At 43.1% G+C, this 20,049-nt stretch overlaps 1 long non-coding RNA gene across 1 annotated transcript in view; it reads left to right on the forward strand.

Moving 5' to 3' along the window:
- The first annotated feature begins 17,300 nt into the window (after positions 1-17,300).
- The window catches only part of LOC137146553 (uncharacterized), a 41,189-nt gene continuing 38,440 nt past the window's right edge, over positions 17,301-20,049 (forward strand). The window contains exon 1 of the long non-coding RNA XR_010917971.1: positions 17,301-17,385. This is a non-coding gene — a long non-coding RNA (uncharacterized lncRNA). The remainder of the gene's footprint in view (positions 17,386-20,049) is intronic.

The raw sequence follows: 20,049 nt of genomic DNA on the forward strand, positions 1-20,049 counted from the left end.
TAAATATGATTCATCATAATCTCTGAACAAACAGCTGAGCACGTGCATGTAGAAGAATATCAGGGAGTGAAGCAGATAGTTATTTTCATAGCAGCTGCTTTCTCCTGTAAATTCAGTTAAATTGTTAAGCGCTATCACAGTGTTGTTGCAGGCCAATGCCTCCTTATTTAGTGCAGTGACTAATGCTCTCTGCTACACTTTAATGAGCCTGTGTCATTTGGGAGACAAAGTGGCACTGGAGGGGACTGGCAGTAACAATGAGATTGTAGTGTTCACTGTGGATATCAGTGACTTTGAAGGATGTGGATAGTCTGTCTCTGGAGAGAATGAAACCTCACACGAACGGAGGTGGAGTAAGGGCTTATGCTAGGTCGTATTTTTAAGGAACTTGTTTTTCGCTTGTCGTAGAAGTGCAGGAGAGGATAAGGAGATGGGGTAAAAGTATCTTAATTGCTGATGCCTCCTGAAAAGGAAACTTATTTCATGATGGGAAGTAATTCACTCAAGCAGAGAGATGACTCTAGTGGAATGCTGCATGCTCCCTAGAGAAGAAACAATACTGCAAGTGTGAGTCTGCTCAGAAATGACTTCAACAAGGGCAATGCTGGGGTTTCATTTTTTTTGTAATCTCAGCCACCCCAGACCTGTTTTGTTACAAGTCAATATATTAACTTCCAGCTCTGCAAACCTGCCCTAGAGCTGAATCAAGCTGGGTTCTCTTTGACCCATGTGTCATTCCTGGTCATAGATTTTGCAGGCCAAATACAGTGGGTTATACACAGATATAGGGATAGGAATTTAATAATTCCGCTCCATCAAATCCGTGTTTGGCGCCACAGGGCTACAGGCAGTAAAGTTAAAATCTTACCAGTCATGGGTGAGGGGGCTAGGAATAGTGCCCAGGTCTATGTTCAGCTTGGGTGGCCTAAACACTGGTCTGGGATGAGATGCAGCTTATTCAAGTGGCCCAGCAAAACATGCCTCTAGCAGTAGAGGCTGCCAGAAAGCAGGTCTGCAGTTCCAGTTGGTGCTCTGTATTCCTGTCTCGCTAGGCTTTCCTTCACCAGCGAAGGTGTCTAGCAGGCACAGGACAGGTCTGAGCCTGCAGCTCCCGATCTTTCTCTTGGCGTGAGAGAGGACAGCTCCATGCCCCTCTGGAATGATGCTCCCCAGCTCTAGCACTTCCTCTTCCCCTGGGAGGGAGGCAGGGAAAGTTGTTTGACAGTGTAAAGGGGAAAAGGACCCCCCAAATTACAAGAGCCACCTTTGCCCTCGCTTACCATGGGGAAGACCTGGAGAAACATCAAGAAGCATATCGGGTTTTGTAAAGTGAAAGTGGGTTTTGTAATGCTGTTCTTTTCAGGTTCTTTTACCTTGTACATCACTATGGTATCTGTTTGTCTCTATCATGGCTAGTACTTGCAGTTCTATAATGGTGACTTGTCATTCTGTGTTTTCCTGCCTAGACTGAATGACAGTGAGCCACATCTTCTAGTAAGACATACCCACTGCCTCACAACACTGCTAGTTCCCCACTGCTTGACAAGGGAAATGAAAGGGAGAGGTGCAGGCCACAGCAGGAGATTAAGCTGGCCAAGAACCAGTGCAGAGCAGATCAGATCAGATGGGAAACAAGGCCAGAAGGTGCACAAAGAGTGTATGGGGATAGGAAGGTGGTGTGGGAAGATGGCAAAGCAGGAATAGAGGAGGAAAGAGGTCAGGAAAAGGAAAAATACTTGAGGTATCCATGTAAAAATCCATGTAATAGGCTTTCAGTGTCTCATTTAACATCAGTGACATTAAGATTTTTCAAAGAAACATCAAATTAATTTGTTTCTTCAAAGGATTTATTTTAATTCCTCATTAAAATAAGAGAAGTACATGGGTTTTTCCCATTTTAATAGGATTAATTTTAGAGCCACCCCATGGGTTCTTTTATTCAAATATCCTATATGAAATTGGCTCACCAGATCTAATCAGGTATATTTTTTTCTCTCATTGATCACTGTCAGGAAGGAAATTAATTTTTCTGAGGCAGAGAGAACAGTATAAAAGGGATGAATATCCTTCACCCACCCAGCCCTTCACTTGCATTCAGTTCAGTTGCTCTAAATTAAGCCAGTATTTTCCCAATGCCAGTCATCACCCTAATTACTTTTGTTTGGTTTACTTTATATTTCTCTTTGCTATCCAATGTGGAAATGCCATAAGAAGCACTGATATTTTAAATAGAGAGGAAGTGGGGACGCCTTGTATCCAGAGCCAAAGCTTATCGCTCAGGCATGTTTTTCAGGGCAGGTTTGCAGTTTCTGATGCTGGGCTTTCATATGCTATGGCCAACAGTTCTGTTGCCTTGCAAATAAAGATTAACTACAGTTCCTGGGTTCAGTGCCCTAGTCTGAGACCATTCTTAGTGGTGTCTGTCAGTCCATCTTACTCTTTGAACAACTGAAAGGGGCAGTGGTGGAATATAACATTCCTTTTATATGTAGCTCTCAAAGCAGTTTAGAAAGGCAAGTCCACATTATTATCCCCATGTTAAAGATAGAGAACCCAAGACATAGCTGGGAATAGAACCTAGGTCTCCTGACTTCCAGCCCCATGTCCTATCTATTAGAACATGGCACCTCCCTCTGTGGACTGTTAATTGCAGAAAAGCAGTGTTGATGCATTATATGATGAATACATCTTAAGTCCAGCAGCAGAGAGAGAGGTTAGGTGGCGTAGCTAAGGGAAGACAGATCTTTTAGGATAACTGAAGATGTAGAGGTGATGGGGGATGGGGTGGGAGAAAGACAAACGTGATAGAAGTCTCACCAGGCCAAGAAGTGGGTTTAGAGGAAGCCTTTCATGATGCAGGAGACAGCCAGGAAGGACTCTTGTGCAAACAGAATATGGTCACCATGCTTGTAAAAATAAATAACATTTTTTGAGTTCATTCCATGCTAGGATCTCAAAATGCTTGCAATGATCATTGAATTAATTCTTCTGACCCCCTTTGTGGTTAGGTTGTTGTATCCCCATTGTAAAACTGAGAAAACAGAAGCACAGAGAAGTGAAGGGCCATACTTTTAAGAGAGCTCAGGGATGGATTTTTAGGTGCACAGCATCCACAGCTGGGGACAGATAGTCCAAAGAGCTCAGCTTTCATTTAGACACATAAATCAATGCCACACTTACAAAAGAGCTCAGCAACCAGCAGCTCCCATTGTGATGCTTATGGCCAGATTCTCAGAAGCTCAGCAGCATTCGGCACACTGAGCTCTTCTGAAAATCTGTCTGCTTGCTTTGGTGCCAGAAGTGGGAGCTGTGAGCTCTCCTTGAAAATCTGGCCCAGTTGTGGGAGCACAGCCCTTCTGAAAATTCTGGCCCTAAATGACTTGCTGAAAGACATGCAGCCAGCCAGTAGTAGTGCTGGGCAGGCAATGAAAGGCTGCTGACTTCCAGTCCTGGGCCTTAAAAATAGGTCATCCTTCTTCCCCTTCAGAAACAAGGTTCCTGTTTTTCACTATTATTAAAGTGTTATTTCCTGAGGGGGAAGTTCATTAGCTGAGTGAGATGATGTGTAGTGCTGGATTGGCTTGCCTGGATAAGTGTCCTCATACGTTATTTGGTGCAAAATAATTAGGCCTGACCCAGGAGCGACTGGTGTATAATTTCCTAGTGTTGATCAATGAGCACACAAGGATTCTCTGTGTACAGTAGAACCTCAGAGTTACGAACACTAGAGTTACAAACTGACCAGTCAACCACACCCCTCATTTGTAACCGGAAGTACACAATTAGGCAGCAGCAGAGACCCAAAAAAAAGGCAAATACAGTACAGTGTTGTGTTAAATGTAAACTACTAAAAAAATAAAGGGAAAGTGCATTTTTCTTCTGCATAGTAGTGTTTCAAAGCTGTATTTAGTCAATGTTCAGTTGTAAACTTTTGAAAGAACAACCATAACATTTTGTTTCAGGTTACGAACATTTCCCGAGGTGTTTGTAACCCTGAGGTTCTACTGTTCTTAATCACCAGGATTTTCTTTAGCCATTAAATCAGAATTTCTTTGACCTTGTAGAGTCATACATCATTTTACTTCATTCTTGTCATTCCCCAAGGCAATGATTACCTTGTAATGAGCATCTTGCCTGTGGTGCTCTCTTTTAAACTGTATTTTGGGTTAGTAACTGCAAGTAGTACAATAATAAGTTTGGGGACATTTTGGGTCTGTCTTTTAAGACAGGGGATTGCTTCATAAGTGTGTCTGATGCAGGTTGCATTGTAATTTTCAATGCAGATGCTACCTCTCAGCAATCTGATGCCTAACATCTTTATGGAAAATACAACACTTGAGTTGAAATTACAGTCTAAGGTGCTGCCATTGCCTTCCTGGGATTTAAACCAACTGTTAGGAAAGACCAGGGCATTGCTGTGGATAGTGCAATAAAGACCTCTGCTCCGTGTGCTGCAGTGGTCAAAAAAGCAAATCTTAGGATGCCTAAGAAAGAGCTGGAGAATAAAAATGAAAACATGATGCCTCTACATAAATCAATAGTACTGCTGCAATCGGGGGGTTAGTCTGGGTCACCTATCACCCAAATCAGAATCAGAAATGAAGCAGGCCTAGAGACAGGTGCTGAGAACAGTTAGACACAGGAAACTTCCCTGGGATAAGAGATTGAAGTGAGTGCAGCCATTCCATGTAGAGAGGTAACAAATAAGAAGCAACACAAAGGCTGCGTTTGTATAGCGCCTAGGAGTCCTACTCCATGACGGGGATTATTAGGTGCTATTGCAAAAGAAATAATGAGTGGTTCCGAGAGAATAGTCTGGGCACTTGATTCACCCTCTCTCATAACACAAGAGCATGAGGCTATTCAATGAAATTGAAAGGAAGAAGATTTCAAACCTAAGCAAACATTTCCACACAGTGCACAACTGGCCTGTGGAACTCATTCATTCTACTAAGCTAGTGAGCAGAGTGAGTAGTAGGATTTTAAAAAGAGACTGGATGTTTGTGGGGATAACAAGAACATCCAGAGTTAAGAGTAAGGCTTACATCGTTTTTTTAAAAAAGTTTTAGAAGGGTTATAAACCCTCCGACTTCAGGCTATAAGCCAAACTAAGGAATGGAAGTTAGGATAAATGTTCCCCGGGAGCATGTTATCCTGGGCCATGACTGGCCCCGGAAGCATTTCTTGCATCTTCCTGTGAAGCATCTGGTGCTGGAGCCAGTTGGAGACCAGCTGGTGGATTAGATGGACCCCTTTTGTGGTCCTCCTGCCATTGAAGCCAATGCCAAAACTACACCAGGAGTAGGATTTGGCTCTAATTTCTGCTAGGAATTCGAAGGTAAGGATGCCAACTACAGATGGAGAAGATGGTTTATTAGATTGTCTACTCTGCCCAACGTAAGCCAGTGCTGAATTGTTCTGCATGATTTCAGGCTAGCTGAGGCCACTGATTGTGCAAGCCCACAGTCTGATTGGTGGGCTAGGACCTACTGTATACACCTATGCACCAATATAGCCGTGTAATGCTGACACCTAATTACTAGAGAATCATTTTCCCAAATACCTGTGCCCTTTGTGAAATAAAGCAAGGAAACTGAATAGGGGAACACAGTCAATAGAAGCATCTTGGGGTTGGGGCTCGGAAGGAGAAGAGCAATACTTTGCCCTTCCTAGCAAAATGTAAGGCTGCCCTTTCTTCAGCAATTTGTGACCCTTCAGCTAATTCAGCTGGACCATTTTCTGTTGTGAAAACTCAAGGGCCCAATCCAGTGAGGGGCTGAACACCACCATCCCTGCTCACTTCAGTAAGCAGTGACATTGTTGATGGAGGATTCAGTCCTTCGAAGACCTGCAACGTAAACTGACATCTATTCAATGTTCTAACCGTGGGCCCAGATTTTCAAGTGCTCAGCCCTCATTGAGGCACTTTTCCAAGGTGCTCAGCACCCAAACAGCTTCCATTGAAACGTTTGTGCCCACATTTTCCTAACAGTTTGGAACCAAATATGCTGAGCATTTTTGAAAATCCAGCTGCTTGTGTGAGCTGCCTCTTTGGAAAATCTGGACGTGATTGTGGGTGCTAAGCATTCGTTCTTATTAATGGAAAGCAAGTTCTCTTGAGCCACAAATTGCTGCTGAAAGGGCAGGTGGGTTGCTGGGGAACAGCAGAAAGTGTCCAAATAGCCCAGGGTGCTTTAAAAAGCATCCCTTGCCCAGGCTCAGCTCCCCCTTCTAAAACTGAATTTGACTTCGGAGTTGGAAAGAAATGTTCTGATAAAACTTTAGGGGTGCCAAGCCCATTTTCTCTACAACAGAATAAAACAGACCTAAAGGACAATGGGAGAGACAAGTCTGGTTGATTTCCTTTTAAAATGAAATAGAACGCTGGAGCAGAAAGGTAGTTCATGACGTGGAAGGATGAAATACGAATGAGGATTCATTTCCATAAATAGCTGGCACGCATCTGAGTGTGTCAGGAATTAGTAATTGCACATCAGGAGGGACTTGCCAAACCCACCTTGCTCACTGAAACTGCTGTATTAAAAAGTTAAGGCTTTTGATCTGTTCTGCGCTGAGAGGAATTGTTATTGATGAGAAGCAAAGAAAAATGCATCCTTCTACTGGAAAGAGCATAGAATGAACTGGCTACAAGGGAATGAAACAGACAAACACCACTGCGAAGCAACGAACCTCTTCTCAGAGTGATATTACACTACCACCACTGTGCAAGCTGGATTGCATCTATAGCGTAGAATCCGAATTACTCAGCTGTGGAGCGTAGTCCCTATGCAGCTAATAGAATGCATTCTCTAGCTCTGCACTGCTGGAGGATTGGAATCTTCTCTCAGCTTTTGCTGTGAAGTTCCCTGAGGCCGTGGAGTAGATTGTCATGCAGAGACAACTTCCTAGTTGGCCATTATTTATTTACAATACTACACAATCAAGCAGTTTTTGGACAACACTACCAATTGGCTCCAGGCTCACACTTTGCTTCCATCAGCCAGCATCTGCTACAAAGAGCTGTTGGAATGCTCAAGCCCTCCCCTAGATAAACCCACGGGGCATTGACAGCAGCCCCCATGCACCAGGGCAGGTATGAGTGTACACAGAGGAATAGGAGGCAGGAAGAAGTATCAAACAAGCCTCACACTGAGCCGGGCAGCCTGGAGAAAGCATAAAGCAAGAACAAATAGGAGACAATATAAATTGGTCTAGGCGGGGGTAAGAATGCATCTTATCCTGTAGGGAACATATTGTTTAATTATCAGAGGCCTGTTGCTTGCAGAGGGAAACCTAAGTTAAGAAATTAGGTGTTTTATTTTCTTTTGCATATGGAATGAACTGGCCTATGGCTGCTTGCTGTACCTGGTTCGGAGCACAGGGGATAGGATAGGATGTAGGGGAGTCTGTCATCTAGATATAACACAGATAGAAGAGAGCACTGTTGGTGCTTTTGCACCAAGTTGATTTGTTAATATATAGCATGGTACATCCAGGCCTTGCCAGGCCCCATCCAACGACAAATTGGATGCTCCCTTAGCCTGTGGCTTTTGGAGGCCTCGAAAGATCTTCTGTTTGAATAGAAAGATTCTGAGCCTGACATCTTGGTATCTTTCAGTCATAAATATGTTCCTCCTGGCCCATGCCCAGCATAGCAGCAATACCTTAAAGAAATAGAAAAGGGGGAAGGAGAGAAGAGACCTGGTAGCTATGGACACCCAATTAGGTTTACAAATTGCCAGTTGATGCTACCCAAACTTCCATACATGACACTTGAGACATTTCTATTCTCAGTGAAATTAAACAAACAATATCAGCTAAATCCTTAAAACAAGGCATCCAGTCACTTGTAGCAATTATGTTCATATACACACTGTCGTTATCGTCTGTCTTGCAGAGGACAGTCTGAATGTCTTTAGATGTAATCTATACTCTGTTGTTCAACTGCAGTAGTGTAATAGCGCTACAATTGGATATGCTAACTGTAATTTTCCATAATAATGTTTGTATAATGGTAATGAGTCTCTCTGATTGTGTGTACTATTGGAAAGCCTCTGGAATTAGGTATTAAAACAGCACAAATTACATGTGTTTTAAATTTTGGTAGGATCTGGACCAATTTCCATCCCGCCAACACATGATATTTGAATATGTATTTGTCAGAAGAGGCAAAACTGAATTGGGTTGGCAGGCTTTGTGAATGGGCAGCCCAATCCCATGTTGGAGGTGCCTCAGAAAGCCACATCAGGCATGCCATTTGTCATGGCTGATCTAAAAAAACCAAAAATGTAAAACCAATTGAAGGTAGAGAGTGTGAGGGAAATATACCACCCACCCACCCTGTGGTTAGTAGCATTTGGTCTAGTATCATAGGCATTGCATTAAGGATGAAAAGATCTGTTGGGCTATCTATTCTCTGGCCAGTTTGCCAATGCAAGATTGTTCCATAAAGTTTTCCCTTTAGCACTCTGTGCAGTTTATTTAAATGAGTTACCCATGGTGTTTCTGTCAGTTCCCTCAGACCATACCAATCTAATGGATTTCACCAAGAGAGTATTTTCTCCTGATAGTCACCTTGCTCTTTTCTTAATGTCATCTTATTACCCCTTCAGTTCTTCTCTCTTTATGTCTTTCAAGCACCTGTAGTCAGCCCTCTTACTCTCATTTAAGAAAACTATATATAGTTAGCTCTTTTAGTCTTTCCTCACTAATCGGTCCTTCCAGTTACTTAACATGCAGGTTGCAAACATGGTTTAAGTTAGTCTGTGCTGGTACAGACCTGGCTTGTGCCTCCAATGAAATGCCTCTTCTTTTGTTACATCCCTAGCAGATGGAACACTGACATTTTCAGATCATCTGTAGATCATTGCCAGCTGGCCTCAGTCCTGTTAATATCAGGAGTCAAGATTTTACATGTGCGCCTGAAATCTTTCTTTGCTCGATGAGTCCATTTTCTTTTGGAGACTGGGATTTGGGCTGTAGGCTGTCTTATATAAATATAACAGTATCTTGTACTATTGAAAGCAGCAGGTTCTTGGAGGCTTGCTTTAATATTCTGAAGCAGCCAGGCTCAATGACTCCTCCACTGTCTTGCCTTTGTCTCTAACACATAAAATGCACTCCAGATCTTGATGCCTCAGAGTATATTGGAGCATTCAAAAACTCCTGGTCTCACAGCAATCTTCTCTCCTATCACTCCTTTTAGGACAGTGCAATCTTTCCTAAAGCCCTAGTTTTAGGGGCCTAAACGGTTCAGCTAAGATTTGGATATTGAAATATTTGCACAAACCCCTATCTACTTCAAACCCTCCTCCCATCACTATATTATATCCACCCATCTTATTCCAGCATTGTTGTGCTGTTAGCAGTTTACAACAGTGCAAGCCTATGATATTTTCACTTTAAAAGCAAGTGCAGCTAGTTTTGCAACAAAAGAAGCATGCTTTCCTGAAGGGAACATAATGAAATGTGAATGAAGCAGACTGTCACAGCATGAAATCACTTGAAAGCTGAAGATGTACCCAAGCACTTGAGAAATACCCATTGACTAATTGATAGCTGGGGCAGGTTTAGCATTTGTTCATCCACAATTGGGAGGGACCCATTCTAGCCTCTGTGAGGGTCAATTGTTTAAATCAGTTTCTAACCATGAAAGAAGGTGGCTTCATTTAGATACCTCCTGCTGCCTAACTGAACAGTGTTTCTATGAATCCTGCCCTTGTGCACATCCCATCAGGTGGTTGCATCAGATTTCCATCATATTGATGAGAGCACCAGGAAAGAGACAAAGCGCTGTTCTGCACGGTCCACTTCCATGATGCATTGTGCACTTGCTCTGCAGACACGATCCATAGCGCCAAGAGAAGGGTCTGACATGGAAGAAGTTCAAAATATAGGGTATTACTCTGTCAATCAGAGCACCTACCCAGTGTGTATAACATGGTAACTCAGAGAGAAAGCCATTGGATCCTGTGGAAGTAGCCATATGTAAGAAGCCTGGTGCAATGTTTAGGGAGTTGGCATATAGAGCCATTCACCTCCAAGATTCCAGCCTAGATTGGTAGATACTAGAAGCGGTTACATCTGAAGATGAACTGTTGAATCTTCTACATGAAATAGGTCCCATCAAGCTCCATTTCACAATCTCAGCAGAGGAATCCAGATCTCTAGATACTCTAGTAATACTACTAGCAATAACTGGTACTTTTGGTTTGGCAGCCTTGGGAAAGTCCAGGGCTTGAAGGGGGTCATAGAAAGTGCAGGTCAATTCAGTCTCTCTAACTGGTCAGGCACACAGGTTGAGCAGCAGAGAGAAGGGAAAGCTCATACTGATGCTGCTTATGCTGTGCCTGTTCTTTGGGGCATCAGGAGAAACCACAGCTGTTCATCTGACACATTTCACTGGCATCTAACGTAACACCCATGTTACACTTATATATTGGTGCAAAGCAGGTTTTTACAAACATACATTAGCTAGGACCAGCAGAACAGTAATAAAACCCCAAGTATAAGTGTGCTGCAGTCTAACCAGTTTTCTATTGGAAATTCGTCTGATTTGATGGAAGTTGAGAGAATTTTGTCTCTTAGAGTCATATGCCCTATTCCTCAATTTACAAACTGAAATGCAGCAGGATTCCTTCCAGGGCACCTTCTCTGAGCAGCTGCGATGGTCTAGCATTTCCCTCCACCCCCACAAAAAGAAATCCTTCCTACAGCTACTGGGATTTCTGCACCAGTTGTAAAAATACAACACTGCTATAGCAAAGCAAAATGTTCATGTAACTGACAGCAAAAACTGGTTTGAGACCTTTCCATACTCAATTTGTCCCTGCTCAATCAAATTTAGACTTTTCATTATCTCCTGGACACAAACAAGCCATCTTGTTATGACAGCCTAGACTTGTGTCTTTAAGTGAAGTCTTGTTACTCAAATGCCAATTTAGGTAATTGCACAATCCCATCTTTGTTCTACAAGTATGTCCCCAAAGAGAAATAGTCTCCTCTGTCTTAGCTGTCACGACAGGTCATGACAGCAGAAGGAGCGATGCTCTCAGGTAGCTAGGTTCAATCCTATGCTGGGCTTTGACTATCAGGATGGATCTTGAACTTCTCTTTTTGTTCAACAGAAAGTCAGCGTACAGTGACTCATGTTGCTTAGCAGAATTTGCAATTTTTTGGTTAGAGCTCTCCGGGTGCACAGTTTCAGTTTTAGATAGGTGTTCCAGTAGTCAGGTGACAAGCATGTGATTGAGTAGCCAGATTTTCCTCATCAGAGGATGCATCCACAGTCAGATCCTTGCAACTTATCCTCTCAATCCTTCACACCAGATCCCACACTCTGTGATGGGGCATATGCTGAGAATCATTGCAATGGTTTATGGGGTGTTCAGCTGAGGAGGGCTTGTTTGCAAGTGGTAGAGTAAATTTGCTTCAGTGGAAGTCAAGAATACCCCACTCTCACTCTCTCACACACACACACACACACACGTCTAGCCCTCAACACATATGTCTACCTCCATCTTGTTAGTGAAGCCTATGAAAATCTCTATATGTGTCAAAATTACTTCTTCCTGTAACATATTTAATATAAAAAGATACATGAACCATCTCTTTTCACCATGTCTGTAGCAGATCTGTTCATCCACAACAGTAGGAGAGTAATCCTCTGCCGCAGTTGGGGACTCCAGACTGAAGTACTCTGCACAAGCTCCACTAATGTCATCCATCCATCTTGTCTTCCTTGGCAGCAAAATGTCTTCCTGGTTAATAAATTTTCATTTACCCTGGTGACTGTATAGTGAGATGTCTCTCCCTTCTGATTGTATTGGAGGTCTTGCTCTGCCCTTTGCTTTCCTTGATGTCTTCATTTTTCATTCATAAGTAGTATGAGCTCCCAGAATACTCCTCGGTCTTTCCTCTTTTGCTTTGGTGAGTGGCCGTAGTCTGACCCACATATGATAAGGGTAATATACACTTCAGTTGTCCATTACTTGTAGTTCTTCCCACTCAGATCCATGTCCGTTCTGTTCCCAAGCTGTATAGGAAACTGTCCCCTCTTGTACAGTTGAGTCCAGATGTGCAGCCTTTTTGGGGTCTTCCATTCCCTCAGATTCTATTCTAGTTTCTAGTGACCCATTCACCAGGACTCTTCATTAGTATGGTTAAGAGCTGAAGCTAACTGGTTGTCGTCTTTCTTATTACAAGAATTATAAGAATTAGCATCTGAACCAATAGAATTCAGCCCTGTTTTAAACGGTCTACCTGTGCAAGCCCACCCAGAACCTTGGGTGCTCACTTGGGCAGCTAGCCAGCCCATGCTCAAGTCCATGCTGCATCCAGTACAGTTTAACTGCTATTGGTACCCAAATTAGCTAGATCAAAGTTAGCCCAGGTATGTCTTCATGTGTTGCAGTCACATCGCTGACTACAGTGTAGACTAACTGGTCTACCCTGCAGAGCTATATCGGTTTAACTATATCGTTCAGGGGTATGCAAAATCCAAACCCCAGAGCAACATAGTTTTACCGACCTAATCCCCTGCGTAGACAGCGCTATGTCGATGGCAGCACTTCTCCCATCCACATAGCTACTGCCTTTCGGGGAGGTGCATTAACTACATAGATGTGAGAGTTCTCTCCTGTTAGCTTAGAACATCATTAAAGCACTACAGTGGTGTAGCTGCACTGATGCAGTTTTAAGTGTAGAGCTGCCCATAGAAGCTGCTGCAGCATAGCTCTACTATATGTGTGGCAATGTTCTTCCCTCTGCCCCTTCTTACTAGATCAGCTTAATTTATATGCAGAACAAGCCTACGATGGGAGTAATAGACATCAATGCATTTACTACAGATAAAATTGGGAGGTAGAGACTCCATTAGACATATTCAGGCATATGGAGCTTTAACCATCCCTTTTCATCCCTGTTAAATACAGGCTGTCTGAAAAAGATATGCTTTCTTGTTCCATGGACTGGAAGATTTTATAAACTGAACACAGATTACAAATGAGGATTCTTGGAGGCTGGATGGCTCTAGGTTGCTGGTTATAACCCACCCTAAATCAGAAGTGACCAAAAGTTGTCGGACAACAGCTTCAAGTCTTAAGTGAAATGAATGTATAGACTGTATAGAATGTATAGAATGTATAGTGAAATGAATGGACAGTCACTGTCACAAGAGCCACCACCCAACTCGGTATCGATAGATGTGTTAGTATACACAACCGAGGGATCAATGACTCTACAAGCCTTTGAGACTGAACTGTTCTATTAAAGTGGTCCCTTTGTCAAGGCTGAGGCTGTTGATGGATTCCACTATCTCTGCTTACAGTATCCCATGTTTTACACTGCCTTTCATATAGGGATTTTCGAGCACTTTACAAACCTTGTGAGTCAAACACTCCACTGAAAGTATGTAGCTCATTATATGCATTTTACAGACAGGTCACTGAGGGGCAGAGACTGTTTTGCTAATGGGTCATCTTGCAAATCTATGGGAGTAGAATCCAGGTGACCTAAAACTCAATTCCCCTCTTCCAGTTACTCATGCCCTTCCTTTGACTCCTTAAGTCTTTCTTGTATGTATCTCTGAAGTGAATAAACTGTTATTTTGACTATTGCTTTAATAGCTCACCTTACTCCATTGAGAATTTACACTGCCAGTGTGCATACCCTTCTGTTCTTCCTTTCTCACCCCTCTGATATTAGTCACTGTAAAAACTACCACCAACAACTATGAATGAGAGGTGAGGAATGTGCTTCCCAAAAAGGGAACACTAATGAGAGTGATTTAACACCTCCTTTGAATGAAAGGTTATTTTCCCCCTATGAACCTAAGCTACTTTTAATTTGTGATTTACAGCACCACTGAAGTTAAGAGGGAGAAAGGTTTGGTTGGGTTTTTTTTTAAACCCTCTATGGCAAAATATTAATCAGTCTGGGTTATAGTGTCCCTTTAGCTCTTGCTCTTTCAGTTAAAGTAATTAATCTTAATTGCTCTCTACCACTACAGGTGGAAAAGTCAATTGGTGTTTTACTGGTTTAGGAACTTGCCCAGTCCATCAAAATTGCTGGACCAGACTGCTCATAATCCAAGTAATCCATTTTCATGTGAAATCTGTGTGGGATTTGAGTAGTGTACAAATACATACAGCCCCTTTGTGCACCAAGTAATTAGACTGAGCAAATCAGTGCAGAATTGGGCATTGGCGAGAACAAAACCTATTAGACAAATGGATGAACAACATTTTAGATAAAAGAATCTGACATTATGAAAGAAAAGCACTACATCAAAGATCTCATAGTGCTTTATTTACTGTTCCATGCACCGCTGAAACAACCACCTCTGACGTGGAGCATGACCCATTTGAAATAGAGAATCTTAGACAGATAGGATTTATTATGTGTTAGAGTAGACTCCCTACTGCCCTGTCAGGCCTAATCATGGTGAGGCCTATTCCTGTGCTATGTTGTGAATAAACACAGAAGGACATAGTCTTTGCCCTTCAGAGTTTGCAGTAAATTTATTTGAAACTGTTAGGAAACTGGACTTAATATGCTATTCTAGCAGGAATCATCATGGGATCTCTTTGGTGCATTTCCAACACTAGGTGACTCACAGTTTGTGTCCAGGTTCTCCATCTGTAAAATGGGGTGTATAATGCTTACCCAGCTTTGTAATGCATTTCAATATCTATAGATGAAAGGCTATATAAATACTAAGTATTTTTAGCTAAGCTGGGCTCATGACCCTTATATCACAGCCTCCCAGGAACAGGAGGACAGTGGTAAGATAAAGGTTACAGGATAGAAGAGTTGGGGGTGGGGGGGAAGAAGGAGGGACAGGAGAACGCAGCATGTAGGATAATAGCGGCTAGCCCTCCTGTTTTGATTCTACCTGATTTTCAGACAGATTCCATCCACTCTATCTATGGCTTTCAATGGGAATTCCATGCAGAGAGGAGCTGGCAATGTTCAGCTCTTGGCAAGACCTGCAGCTTGCTCATTTTGCACCAAGGGCCTGATTTGCAAAGGCATGAAGTGCGTAGACCCCTCCTGTCCAGCTGCTGCTATCAGCCACATGAAAATATATTGCCTCCTAGGAGAAGTAATGCACATTCCTATTCTGGCTATAATTTGAAGTGAGATTTTTATAAACAATTCTGTTAAACTGCTGCAGTTATTAACTCCCTCCTATCCCATCTGTTTATTTTTAACCCAACACAGCATGCTAACAAAATCACACCTCTAAATATATGCTTCACCTGACTAAGTAACAGCTGATGACTAATCAGTTGCATTTCAGATTTCTAGTTAATTGATAAAGCATTTTTATAGTCTGAACTACATTTTCAGATAGAGATTCTTTCATTAACCATCTGCTCCCAGCCTGACCCCACTCCCACAACTTACTTGGGGAAACTAAAGCAGATTTTTACATTTTGTCCTATCATTTTAGGAAAGTAAAAACCCTGTGACATGATCAGTTAGAATCATAGAAGATTAGGGTTGGAAGGACCTCAGGAGGTCATTTAACCCACCCCTCAGCTCAAAGCAGGGCCAACCCCAACTGAATTGTCCCAGCCAGGGCTTTGTCAAGCCGGGCCTTAAAAACCTCTAAAGTTCAGTTGCTTGGGTTCTCCATCCCCTTTTGGAACTGATGTTTATGTCCTCTCCCCTCTATAGAGCTCCATCTGTATTACATCTCCCCCCAGTCTCCTGGCTGGCTCTCTCAGCAGTTTGATTATGTCCTTTCATCCATTTACTGTCACCCTTCAAAACTTCCTAGTGATGCCAAAAGTGATCTGCTTGTTTTACACTGTGGGGAAAAACCCATCACAAACATGCACCAGCCAAAGCTCATGAAGCTCGTTAGCACATTCTATTTCACATAGAGTAAGCAGAGGCACAGAAGGTGAATTATGCTCAGCAAGGGTATTCCCTTCATCCTAGTCAAAACAGGTTCTTTTTCAGTTTTAGTATAGTTGGATTAGCAAACCAACTGGAAAGTTGTATTTGGTGACCCTGAAGCATGTCAGCTACATTTCTGGTGCTAGAGTTATCTACTAGAAACAAAATATTTACAGTAAGAATACACACAATTTCAACTTCCATCTGTGGCACTATCCCAGGTTAGATACAATGAGCTGCTGAGTTATTGGAGCAATCTTGAGCTGTAGTTATAAAAGAATCTGACTTTTTTTAAAGTTCAAAGCATTTATAAAGCATTTACAAAAGTTAATTTCACCTACATGCTTATCATGGAATAAACGTTCTTGGTAGTAGAATTTAGCAACTGATTGCTTAAGTATGAAATGGCAAATTACCATACTGTATTGTAGAACCAGAGAGAGTCACATCAGAGGGAGAAATTCATCCCTTTGTAGAGGAGAGCCAGCATCTACAGAACCCTCTTCCAAGGATTCAAGTGGTGCATAGGTTTTGTGTGGCCCTCAGCACAAGGGTGAAGTTTATTTAAAAGTTTAATGTATTTGGTTTTGCTGAAAGCTCCCAAAATAGAATAGTCCTTTCAATCCCTTTATTTAGGGAACATTACAATCCAGTGAAAAGTTATCTAGCTATATGTGAATTTCACCCAAAAGTTCCCATCTGTTGCAAAGCAAAACAAGGCTGTCACAGTGAAAGCAAGTCTTATCCATGGTCAGGATAGATAATATAATTATAGCATGGGAAATATGAGTTAGAGACTCAAATACAGTGGAGAAAAATAGGACAAAGGTCTGTACACTATAGAAAAAGAACTTTTTAAAAATCATATAGGAAATACATTTTGACTTACAGAATTCCAGCAGTACTAGTCAAATGAAAGAGTCACCCCTTTATAATATCTACCTTTAGTACAGGAAAGCCTCAGAAAATATTTCTAACCCAAAACTACAGCAAGACTAACTCTTTATTTACTTTTCCAACCATTCCATTTTGAGGAGAAGAGGGGGGCCCTGGAGACCAGATGTATAGTCTCTTGCCTCCCTTATTGGTTTTAGCCTATCAGCCCGCTCCACCTTTCCATGTAGGGGTGGTCCCTGTCCCTCCCCTTCCCCCCACCACTTCCTCATTTGTATGGAGTCTCCCCATTACTCCCTGTTCTGGCCAGTAAGATGTAAGGGGCCACCATCAGCAAACCACTCCTATAGCCTAACTGAACTTAGAACAACCAAACCATTGAATATCATTTTTCCAGTCTTCACTGGAGAGTTGCAGTATTGCCTCCTTGCAGTATTGCATTCCTGACATCAGAGGGTGCAGCTATAAAAGTTATAAATAGCAGCACTTTGCAGCCTCCCCCAGAATCCAAAATGGAGCCCAGCAGCTAGGAGTAAGGGGCTTCTCTTAACTCATGAGAAATTTCCACTACAATGTTGACTTCAGGTAAGAGTGTCCACATTTTTGCTACTTGAGATAAGAACAAGTAGAGGGAGAAAGGAAGACGTTAACTATACAGCTGGAATCTCCACTGTCTTTCTCTTGAAACTTTACGTACTTTTTTTTCTTTGTAAAATATAAATGACATAGTGTTAAACTAGCCCTTTCTCAGGTCTGCTCCTTGAGCTTCTGCGTGGTTCCATCACAAGGTCTGACTTCTACCTTACAGGCTGGTGTGCAAGAAGGGATAAGTTATGACTCCATCTGTTTCTTTCTCTTCCCTGCCTTCTCCTTGCATGCATTTTTGTGTGGAGGGCTGCGTGTGGGGCCTGTGCATTACACCACACCTGCAATCAATATCTGGGCAGGTTCTGTGCACCTATATGGGGAGCTGGAGCAAGATATTACTTCCCTGTGTGGCTGTCACATGAGAGCACAAGGACAGTCTAGCCTGTATAACTACATTAAATGATCTATCTAGAGCAGTAAGAGAGATGAAGTATACAGGCTTCATTCCAGATGATGGTCCCAATCCTGGAAGGTGTCCTCTGCTCTCATTGACTTCATTGTGAGATGTGGGCCCTTGGCATTTTGCAGAAGACGGCCTCCCCTTTTCAGAACAGAGCCCTGTGTTAGTGAGTGTGGTTTCTGTCAGTCACTGGGCATGACGTGGAGGTGAGCAGGGCTGCTTCTCTCAACGCACTGAGACTCTGTGCTGTAGGGTAGTACAGAACCACACGTGGTTCTCAATCGTGTTCACGATGCATGGGCAGATGGTCTACGTAGCAGCCCTTTGTCCAAGCATGCGTTGCACTTTGTGTAAACCCTGGGACAGAGTCCCTTCTGTGGTTGTTGCAAAGGCCTGGTCAGGACTACCAAGGACATTACAATAAGAAATGTCAGAATACTTAGAGTTTGGGTTCAGTTCAGCTTGGCAGCCAGAAGCTCAGATGTTCACCTGAACATCAGGAGTCTGGAAACTTTGGCTGAGAACAGGCTGCCTCACAAAACTTTTGGTCAGGCTGTAAATACCCCAGTGGCTGCCTTCCTTAGGGGATTGTTCGCATTCTTGGCTCAGTGTCAGCATGAGTATGGGGAAAATGCCCTGCGGTTAGTGGGAGTTAAGGGAACAATTCAGACCCTTCACAAAGGCTCCCTTTACAAGTTCTGGTGTGGCACTGGAAATGAGTAGAGGTTTTGGGAAAAGCTCTTATTTTGTTTTCTCTCCAGCCACCTTAGTTCTTTCTCCAGGTTTGGCTAGTATGTAGAACCCTAACTTACAGCTTAGGGGTCTGTTTTGTTGTCCTGTATATGTTTACTTGAGCCATGTAGCAGGTCCTGTGTTATCTGTCAGTCTCTCTGAAGTTGCAGTACCCTATGGAGAGTGTCTTCACAAGTGATTCCAATGCATTGATTCTGACCAAGGGAACAGCAAACACTATCAACCGGCTTCCCAGGTCCAGTGGGGTATCCCTGATTTTGACAAAAAGCCAGAGCTGCTTACACTCACCCCCACCCAACACCCAGACTGCTGTCTCACTAGGAGATGCTAAGACAGTTGGTTTGTTTATATAAAGAAACCAGGATATCATTGCAAGCCTATAAAGCTTCTGAGTTAATACTAAAGACTTTGTGACAGAGTCTCATAGGGATTGTGTTCTTGAACCACTTGGACGCAGTCAATCAGGACTCTGGTGCTTCGGAATCTGGCCCTCCCGGGTCTTTGCACACCAGTGCTGCAGCCTCCTGATTCTGGCCCCGCAGTGAGCAGTGCTCTTGCTCCACCTGGAACGACCCCTGCGGGACCCCCTCTTGGATGGGTCTCAGGGAGTTCCTCCACACCCAAAGGGCCATGCATCCCACCTTGCAGTCAGAAGCTATTCACAGCCAGCATGAAAGTCAGAAGGGTTTATTAGTTCTCAGGTTCATAGTGTAGAAAGATTTTGTTTGCTATCAGCCTTAACTAGGAATTACAGCAGCAACCACCTGGAGAGCCCCATTCTCGGAGCTCTCTCCCCACCAGGGGGAGGTATCCACTTGGTCAGAAAGGAAGGGGTCCAAACCTTTCTGGGTTGGGTGGGCCCCTTGCCAATCCAGCCTCAGTAAGGGGCAGCAGAACTGCAGAGCAGCAACCACACTGACTCCGAGTCACAATCTATTCCCTTGCCCTGGGGGTGAAGTAAGATGCATCAGCTCTTTTGTTGTTGCAGGCTATTTCCATTGCTGCCCAGACTTAGCCACGCTTGCTTGTGTTTGGAGGGGGCAGTTCCAAAGGTCCACCCACTTCTGCCCACCTCTGTGAGATGGGGCGAGTAGCAGCCTAGCAGCAGATCTGACAACACAGAGGCTCACGTTGAGAATTAAGGGGAATGCCTTATAGCTTCTTACTCCCCCGTGTGGGCATGCAGTTGAGCTCACAGCTGAACCCTCTTTGAAGATGCAGGCCACACTATAGAAGGATTTGAGAGCCCCAGGCATAATTAATTCTGCTTACTCTACCTACAGGATACAATTTCAGTATTCTCACTTACGGTGCTGTACACATTTTCTATTGGCCTTGGCTCAGTTCAGGTGCAATTTTGAAGCCGTTGCTTATTGCTCTAGTCCTTCCCAGTTCACTTATGTAAACCAAAGCTTTTATCTTGAGTATTCCAGTTAGTGTGAGCCTTT

The sequence above is a fragment of the Emydura macquarii genome, unplaced genomic scaffold, assembly GCF_026122565.2.
Source record: "Emydura macquarii macquarii isolate MOO-44397 ecotype Brisbane River unplaced genomic scaffold, CSIRO-AGI_Emac_v2 contig_450, whole genome shotgun sequence".
Classification (NCBI taxonomy): domain Eukaryota; kingdom Metazoa; phylum Chordata; order Testudines; family Chelidae; genus Emydura; species Emydura macquarii.